At 41.4% G+C, this 8,706-nt stretch overlaps 1 pseudogene; it reads right to left on the reverse strand.

Annotated features, from left to right (window-relative positions):
- Positions 1-2,835: 2,835 nt before the first annotated feature.
- LOC105993628 lies at positions 2,836-4,407 on the reverse strand (annotated as a pseudogene).
- Positions 4,408-8,706: the final 4,299 nt, after the last annotated feature.

Here is an 8,706-nt window from a genome sequence, read left to right on the forward strand (position 1 = left end):
AGGGCTGGAGCACTGTCCTTCAGCTTTTTTTTTTTTTTTTTTTTTCCTTTTTGCTCAAGGCTGGTACTACATTTGAGCCACACCTCCGCTTCTGGTTTTATGCTGATTAATCAGAGAAAAGAGTTCCATGAGCTTTTCTACCTGGCCTGATTTTGAACTGTGATCCTCAGATTTCTGCGTCCCGTTGGCTAGGAATGTAAGTGTGAGACGCTGCACCCAGCAACGCATAACTTTTATTTTAGTATAATTTCTATTCCTGTATTACTTTCCTTAAGCATGCCACCCAACTAATAAACTTGATGATAGGCATGTACATATAGAGTATAAACAGTGTCTACAGAATCTGGGACTCTCCCTTGGGGTCTGAGGAGAGCTCTCCCCTGGGCAAGGAGGTCCTGTAGATTCCTGGTGAGCCCCTGCACAACTGTCCCGCTTACGAAGCTTTCCAGAATCACACATAGAGGTGCTGGTAGGGTCAGGCAGTTCAGGCGCATTCCAAGAAAGGATGAGAACAAGAACTTAAAAAACAAGGAGATTGGAACCATTCATTAAACAATTATTTCTAAGTATCTGGTATGTACCACTTATTGATTTAATTATTGAAGCTGCAATGATGAGCAAATTAAAGCCTCTGATCTTTGAGAGATTAAAAAGGCCAGAGGAACGCGAGGGCCGTGCACTGTGAGGAGAATTACATTATAAAGAACGGAGCGGTTGTCTCACTCAGGTGATAGTCACAGAGCTCCAGAAATGACATACAGCCAACAACTGTAACCTGGTCGTGCTTTAGGTTGCCAGCTCCCCTTCATACACAGCAGCTGGAAAACTCATCTCTTAGGGCTCATTTTTTTTTTTTTGCCCTTTGTCTACTATGACCAGAATCAACCCTCTTATATTTCTTTGCCAATTTAGTGGTCTAGAATTTCTACCTAGAGATCTGAGCTACTAAGACTTCATCATATATGTTTGACATTTATAACACACTTTGAACAAATTGCATAAAATTTTCTATAGGAAATGCTCAAAGACACACTGAAAGAATTATTATGCAATGAGGAATGCATTTGAACAATGTGTTTCCACAAATTTACCATTGAGCTTCAACAATCTTCCACATCTTGTCAATTTGCACCATCTAACCCGATTCCTTTGTCATAAAATAAATATTATTTCCATTACGTGAGCTATTTCTATTTGTCTGTGTGTGGGGGTGAGGGTCCTAGGACTTGAACTCAGGACCTGGGCACTGACCCTTGGCTTTTCCACTCAAGGCTGGCATTCTATCATTTGAACCATCAGAGTACCACTTTCTATTTCAACTTCTAATTGTTACTTATAAATAAACCAGGGTTTGCAGGGTTTGGGATTGGTACCTAGTAGAGAGTTGATCTCAAAAATAGTTGCTAATTCTCAACATGTTTTTTGGGGAGGGGAGGGTAATGAGGAGTGGGGATGTAAAAGGAGGGAGAAGGGCGGGCAAATGCAATCATTCTATTCATTGTACATTACACAAAAACTGAACTATGTAACTTGAGGGTAGGGATGGTGGGGGAGAAACGGAGATCGACGGAAGGGGTTGTATTAATCAAGATGCATTGTACTCCTAACCTGACACATGGAATTGTAACTTCTTCGTATAATCACTTAACAAAAAAGAATAAAAGGAAAAAGAAAAAAAATAGTTGCTAACTCAATCATTACCCTCAATAGAAATCCTGCACATTTCTAGAGGGAGGGATTTGTAGGTGTCAAGAGTAGGAAAGAGACACACATGTGTGAATCTAGGGCTACAAGGTGACGCCAAGAAGCGTTCGTTCCTGTGTAGGAAAGGCAACCGTCGTCCCATCCCCATGCTCAGCCCAGGAGAAGGAGCTACTCAAACAAGAAAGAAGGGAGCGAGAAACAAGAGCGCAGTGGCAGAAACTGAAGCTCTCATTCATCTTCCTCAACTCTGGGAACATTTAATTAAAACAAATCTTATTCTAAAATATGCAATCACTTTGCAAGGTTATAAAAGGTGCCATTTTTTCCCCCTGGGCTTATACACACTGGGTTAATTGAATAGATGACATCCAAAGCCATGTGAATGCAAAGCACTCCATGTACATACAATGAACTTCCCATGCACAGTGTACAATTCTAGAAGGGCATGTAAAACCATGCCAGTCATCAAGAATGTTGAACAAAACAGACTGCTCTCGTGAGCTGTAGAGGACATGTCCTTGGTTTCTAGAACCTGAATTCTACAGAGCTTGCGCTGTAGATGTTAGAGAACAGGTGAGAACACCTGAGACCATGTTAACCAGAAAAAACAAACGGTGTCATCCAGGGATGACAATTTCTGAGGCCTCATCCTTCCTGGTTGTTTATCAGCATCCCAAAGATTGTAGTCTAGTTAAAATCTGAAACTTTACCCGCCGAGCAAGACCATAGTAAAGTACCATTTGTGTGGACGCCATAAAAAAAATAACCAGATGATACTGAGATGGCACAATATCGTCAGAAGAAGACTGACACTGGAATTTAGAAAACTTAACCCAATCATGTTGGGAGAGTTATATAAACAGCTGGACAGCCTGATGCCTGACCATACCTGAGGAACGTACTACCAAGTCGAGATCATGTGGCAGTCCAGGGGTTTGAACTCAGTGCCTCACACTTACTAAGCAGGAACTCTATAGCTCATCCACTCAAGTGAGATCCTATCTTGAAAATAACCTACACAAGCCCCTTTTCACTACAGAAGAGGGTATGTCTATCTGTACACACATACACACACACACACACACACACACACACACACACACACACTCAGAAATCATATCTTTCTTTTTTTTTTGGTTATCTGATGTTTTTTATTGAGATAGTTTCTCTTGTGCTTCTTAACTAGCCGGGCATTCCACTGCACCACTGTTGATGTCATCTATGATGTCATGAGGGTGGCAGCCATCAACATTACACCCCACAGACTGAGCAGTGCCCAGGATTTCCTTAATGGTTCCAGAAAGTTCTCTGGCTAAAGATCGGTGCTGCATCTGCCGGGCAATGTTGACAATCTCATCAAAAGAGATGTTTCCACTGTGTTTAATGTTTTTTTGTTTCTTTCTGTCTCTTGGTGGCTCCTTTAGGGCTTTGATGATCAAGGCAGAGGCAGAAGGTACCACCTCTATCTGGGCCTGTCTGTTCCAAATGGTCAGCTTCACTGTAATTCTTAGACCCTTCCAGTCCCCTGTCGCCTTGGCGATGTCATCACCTACTTTTTTTGGAGACAGACCCAGGGGGCCGATCTTGGGGGCCAGAGCGGATGTGGCGCCGACCTCGCCACTGGTGCACCTCAGGTACACGACTTTGAGTTCTTTGGGATCAAACTTAGGCAGGATGATGGAGGTGGCTGGTGTTGGATGAACCCGGATTCGAGACGACTGAAGAAAGTTGCACCTTTGCCTCCTCTGAGCCGAAAGACGAAAAAAGTCATGCCTTTCTTTAGTTGAAGGATTCCCAGTGAATTACATTGAAAATGCCATCACTAAATTATATTAGAATTTAGCATATTATTATTATTATTATTTATAGCTTAGTGTTTTCATTTCATGGTAAAATATGGAGGTCGACTCTGGAAAACATCTCTTTTGTTTTCAAACTGCATCAAGGTAGACAGATTCTCCTTTATATCTATCCAGGTGAGTAAAGAAAGTCCAAATATTCCATACTATTCAGGATTATATATTGATAATGAGATTAGCTGACAAACAGAATTTGGGACACTAATATGAGTTTTGTAATTTGTCACCTTTTCCCGAATTCAGATCAGGCTCCTGTAACTTTCCTACCTTCATAAAATGAAATTAAAACTTTTTTTTTTTGCCAAAGATTCTAGAAGCTCTACTTTATCATAGGTGATTATAGTAATCAATAAGCGATTCTTCTGGTATGAATGATATGAACATGTCACGTGCCCCATTCATGAAGCACTCAAGTAGAGACTCAAAGCTTTACAATTTAGTGCTCGGCACTTAGTATGAAACACACGCCTCCTCCAGCCCTGCATCCATTTTAAAATTGATAGCGCTATCAGGTCTACAAGGTCTGGAGAAGAATTTCATTTTCCCACTAGACTAAAGTGATTGTGCTATGTACCCTGACCTTCAGAAGCTTTTTGTCATTTCTCTGTCATGTGGCCTGGCTGTTCTTTCCTCCATCCATTTCATTTAAATATGTACTGTGTGGGTAAATCCAATAAACGAAGTGGCCATTTAGTTAAAACCCTCCTGGGGGTCAGAGCCCCAGGGAACATTCCAAGGCACTGATGTTCCTTCTTCAACTCCCATTTCCTAGATCGTTGATCATCTTACCCAGCTCTTTGAAATAGATCTTCTTACCATGTCCTCTTAGTCCCTTGTGCTTCATGCCCAGATCTAGTCTACTTGGGTTGGCCGAAAGGAGAGGAACACCATAGTTAGTAGAGTAAAACCACCCCCACAGCCTGGACATTGCTAGATGAGGGCCCCTGTTGGTAAGTGGGTGAGGTTCACTGTGTTGACTTCCTTCCCCTGGGGTAACACAACATGGGTGCTTTGCTCATAAACAAGGCTCCTTTCTCTCTCTCCCAGTGATTAATCACCTCGTCAAAGGTGCTGGTCATCATTTTTATTACCATCAGAGTCCCGCAACTGGAGAGAACATCAAAGCTGAGATGGTAGAGGAAGGAAGGTCACGCTCAGTCCAGGGCCTTGCCAACTGGAAGTGTTTCTATCTGATGAAATGGAAACAGGAATGAGGAGGAAGGTGTCATTTACTATGCCCACTTGAAAGGAAGCATTGCTTTTTATGAATGTTTTCCACTGTAGGCTTTACAGACATGAGTTCCACAATACAAGATACAATAGCTTTATATGCGAAGAGAAAGTTATTGGGTGAGATAAATCTAGACAACATGGGGTTACCCCTAGTGAAGCAGGACCTGTGCAAGTGGAGCTTTGTGAGATGAACACAGTCTCTGAGTCGCTGGGTCTCACACTGTGTGTTCCCAGAACCTCTTTCCTCTGGTCATTCAGAAGGTTGTGCTAAAAGTCCCTCTCTCACAGAAGGAATTATCTATTATATTTAGCTGGCCAGAACACAATTCTGAGATCTTTCCACACATTAGTGGATTAGGCCATTCACAGGGTGCGAGAAAAGGCCCCGCGATCATTAGGGGGCTCCACTTTTAACTTTCTATAAGAGCAGTTAGTGGGAGACGCAGCACTGCCAAGATTACCTTCAATTATATTTTTTCACATTGAAGATCTACCTGTTTGGCAAGTGTGGGTGGCTCATGCCTACAATCCCAGCTACTCAGAGGCTGAGATCTGATGAGGATCACAATTTGAAGCCAGCCTGGGCAAGAAAGTCTGTGAGACTCTTGTCTCCAATTAACCACTGAAAAGCTGGTGTGTACACACACACACACACACACAACTCTACCTATTTCATTACCAAGGAAGATCATATAAAGGAGAGCTAGAATGACAGGACACTGAAATGGAGTTTCAAAAGTGGTGTTATCTACTTTTGAGGTGGAGACTGGGGGGCACTGAGGTTTAAGCCAGGGCAAATTTGTAAGACCTCATCTCCATCAATAAGATGCTCCGCACAGTGGTATGTACCTTGTAATTCCAACTACCCAGAAAACACACATAGAGGGACCACAGGTCATGTCAGCTTGGGTAAACATGTTCTTATTCAAAAAACTAAAACAGAAAGGACTGAGGGATGACTCAAGAGGTAGAGTACCTGCCTTGCAATCACGAAGCCTTAAGTTCAAGTCCTCCTGTACTCTCCCCCTGAAATAGTGGAAGGTGGATAGAGATAGAAGAAGCTCTTCATTCATTCCTCAGCTGGTAACAGGGGCTGGCAGAGGAAAATATAATTCCAACAAGAGTTAAACACATGGTGTGGGAAAGCAAAAGCAGGTCATCCGCTTATGGGAAAAATCACCTGATGGGGGCCAGTGCTTGCTGTGTAGTTCAGTCAGCTTATCCAAGCATTATGCTGCTTGGTAAATACAATTCCCTTCCCAATGATCATCAATGCTCACCTAAGTATCATTTTAAAGAGGTGTGATCCTGTCTACCCATAGACTTATAAACTAGACGTATTCATCTAGTTTAATGCAGTAATCCATCAGTATTGCCACTAAGTAGGTGATTATGACACCACATGGCAGCATGTTTATTGTGTGAAAATAGGTCGACAAGCACATGTATACTTTACCCAAACTATAAACTAGATATAGTAGACTGAATAGTGGTTAAGGGCACTATAATTATAGGTAGTTTTTCCCCTCAAAATTTTAATGTGAATCTACAAATTATATTGTTTAAACTTTTATAAATATTTTAATGACCTGGCTTTATTCTCAGATGTGACTCTGTTATAGAGGAGTAATTTTTTTTAACTTGAGCTCCTCATTTAAGTTCTATAATGAAGGCAATTTGGCTAAAAATAGATTGGTGTAGATACTTTAATTTTAATTATTTAAAAGTTTTCAGAAAAAGTTCTGTCTAGAAGACAAGATCAAGTGTGCTTCGTTCTGAGTTAGAGTAGGTTGCTGTTATTATAAACAGGTATTCGTTTAAAATTCACTTGTAGTAACATTTCCTTCTACCTTCAAAAGAAATGTAGCTGGGTACTGATGGTTCATGTGTGCAATCCTAGCTCCCACAAGTCTGAGATGTGAGGATCTTAATTGGAGGCTAGCCTGGACACAAAAATCCTCAAGACTCTCCAAATCACCACCAACAAGCCAAAAATAGAGGTATGGTTCAAGAAGTAGAACACCAAACTGGAGCACTGGGTTCTGAGTTCAAGCTCCAGCACACACACACACACACACACACACACACACACACACAGAGTACAAGGTAAGGATATGTGTACCTGAGCAACTCTATGACTTATTTACATGTACGTGATCTCAGTCCATAGAAAAGAGATGTGTGATTTAAAGTCAGAGAACAGAAACAAAGTAGTAACTTCCTTGTAGCAAAATTGCAGAGAATTGGAACACGAATCCAAATTCTGTGACCTGCCCCCACTCTTGATTTGAACCATCACCGGAGTATGAATTTCACCTTGCCATTTGTCTTCCAAAGCCTGTGGACAGTTCTAACTTCTCTTGTCTTGAATGATCCTTTGCTGAAAGCTCTGGAAACACAACATACTTTCTGAATTCACTTCTGATAACACAAATTTCAGGTAGCTTCTCCAGGACTCTCCTCTTAATAGTAAATTCTAGGAGTCTTTAAAGAAGTAAATGGTATTCATGTCAGGTGCTCTGTGCTCATGTACATAGCTGACTGCATTTACATTTGTAAACATCCACTCCTGGAGTATCATTGCTCCTTTTCCTTTTCTTTCTTTTTTTCCTTCTTTTTTTAATAGCAATGTTTGCAAAGCTATCAACCATTCCAGAGCAATCTGTCTTGCTTGTCTGTGCTCACTGTGCAAATGCATCTTGATCTCTGCCTTATTCCCCAAAGTCATGACTCAAGCATGAAAGCAGATCTTTATTACTAATTGATCTGGTATTTTCCTGTCCCCAAAGCACACGATGCCTAGACCACTGTTCTCAGGGGGCAAAAAAGTATTTGAATATTTAAGCTGAATGCAAAAATCACATTTTCCATTCTTCTCTCAACTAAGGTAACCCTAGGATTTTTGAAAGGCCGACACAACTGGAAGTCATTATTCTAATAACAGTGAGTAGAGATGAAACATGGTGCTTTTATCATGTTCTAACTAAATGAGATGCTCAAACCCATATTTCCCATTTGCATTTTCACATTTTTTTCAATTACGGTTCTCCATGGGATATGGCCACTGCCATGACTTGGAACCTTTTTTCTTAGACTTCTTAATTTGTAGTTGATTAAATAATACCCTTTCTGGCCAGCTTATTGTGTCTTTTTTAAAAATAAAGAGTAAAGCCTTATTATTTATTTATTTATTTATATATTTATTGTTCGTTGTGGCTTGAACTCTGGGCCTGGGCGCTGTCCCTCAGCTCTTCAGCTCAAAGCAAGCGCTCTGCCACTTGAGCCACAGCGCCACTTCCTGTTTTCTGGTGGTTTATTGGAGATAAGAGTCTCACAGAGTTTCTTGCCCGGGCTGGCTTTGAACCGGCATCCTCAGATCTCAGTCTCCTGAGTAGCTAGGATTACAGGTGTGAGCCACCGGCGCCCGGCTAAAGATTTATTTTGATTTACAGTTTGAGAGGTTCCAGTAAAACAGTGGCTCACACTTGAACCCTAGTTACTCAGGAAGTGGAAATATAAGGATCACGGTTCCAAGCCAGCCTAAGAAGACGATAGAAGAAAAAAGTCAGAACTAGAGGTATGGTTCACGTGGTAGAGCACCAGTCCTGAGTGGAAACACAAAAACCAGAGTTCAAGCCTTGTTAGCACTCCTTCCCTCATACACACACCAAAAGGTTCCAATCCGTGGCCACATGGCCTTGTCTCGTTGGGCCTGTGGCAGAGCAGTACATCCTGGCAGGATTACTTGGGATAGAGCAAAATCACTCACCCTGTGGCCAAGAAGCACAAGAATAGATATTTTTATGCAGTAAATTTATAGTATAGCAACTGTGCGTAATTGCTCAGTATTTAAAACCATGTTTTTTTGCTCCATTAAAATGTTAGAAAACAAACAAATCTAACTGTATGA

This window comes from Dipodomys ordii, unplaced genomic scaffold (genome assembly GCF_000151885.1).
Source record: "Dipodomys ordii isolate 6190 unplaced genomic scaffold, Dord_2.0 Scaffold98, whole genome shotgun sequence".
Classification (NCBI taxonomy): Eukaryota; Metazoa; Chordata; class Mammalia; order Rodentia; family Heteromyidae; genus Dipodomys; species Dipodomys ordii.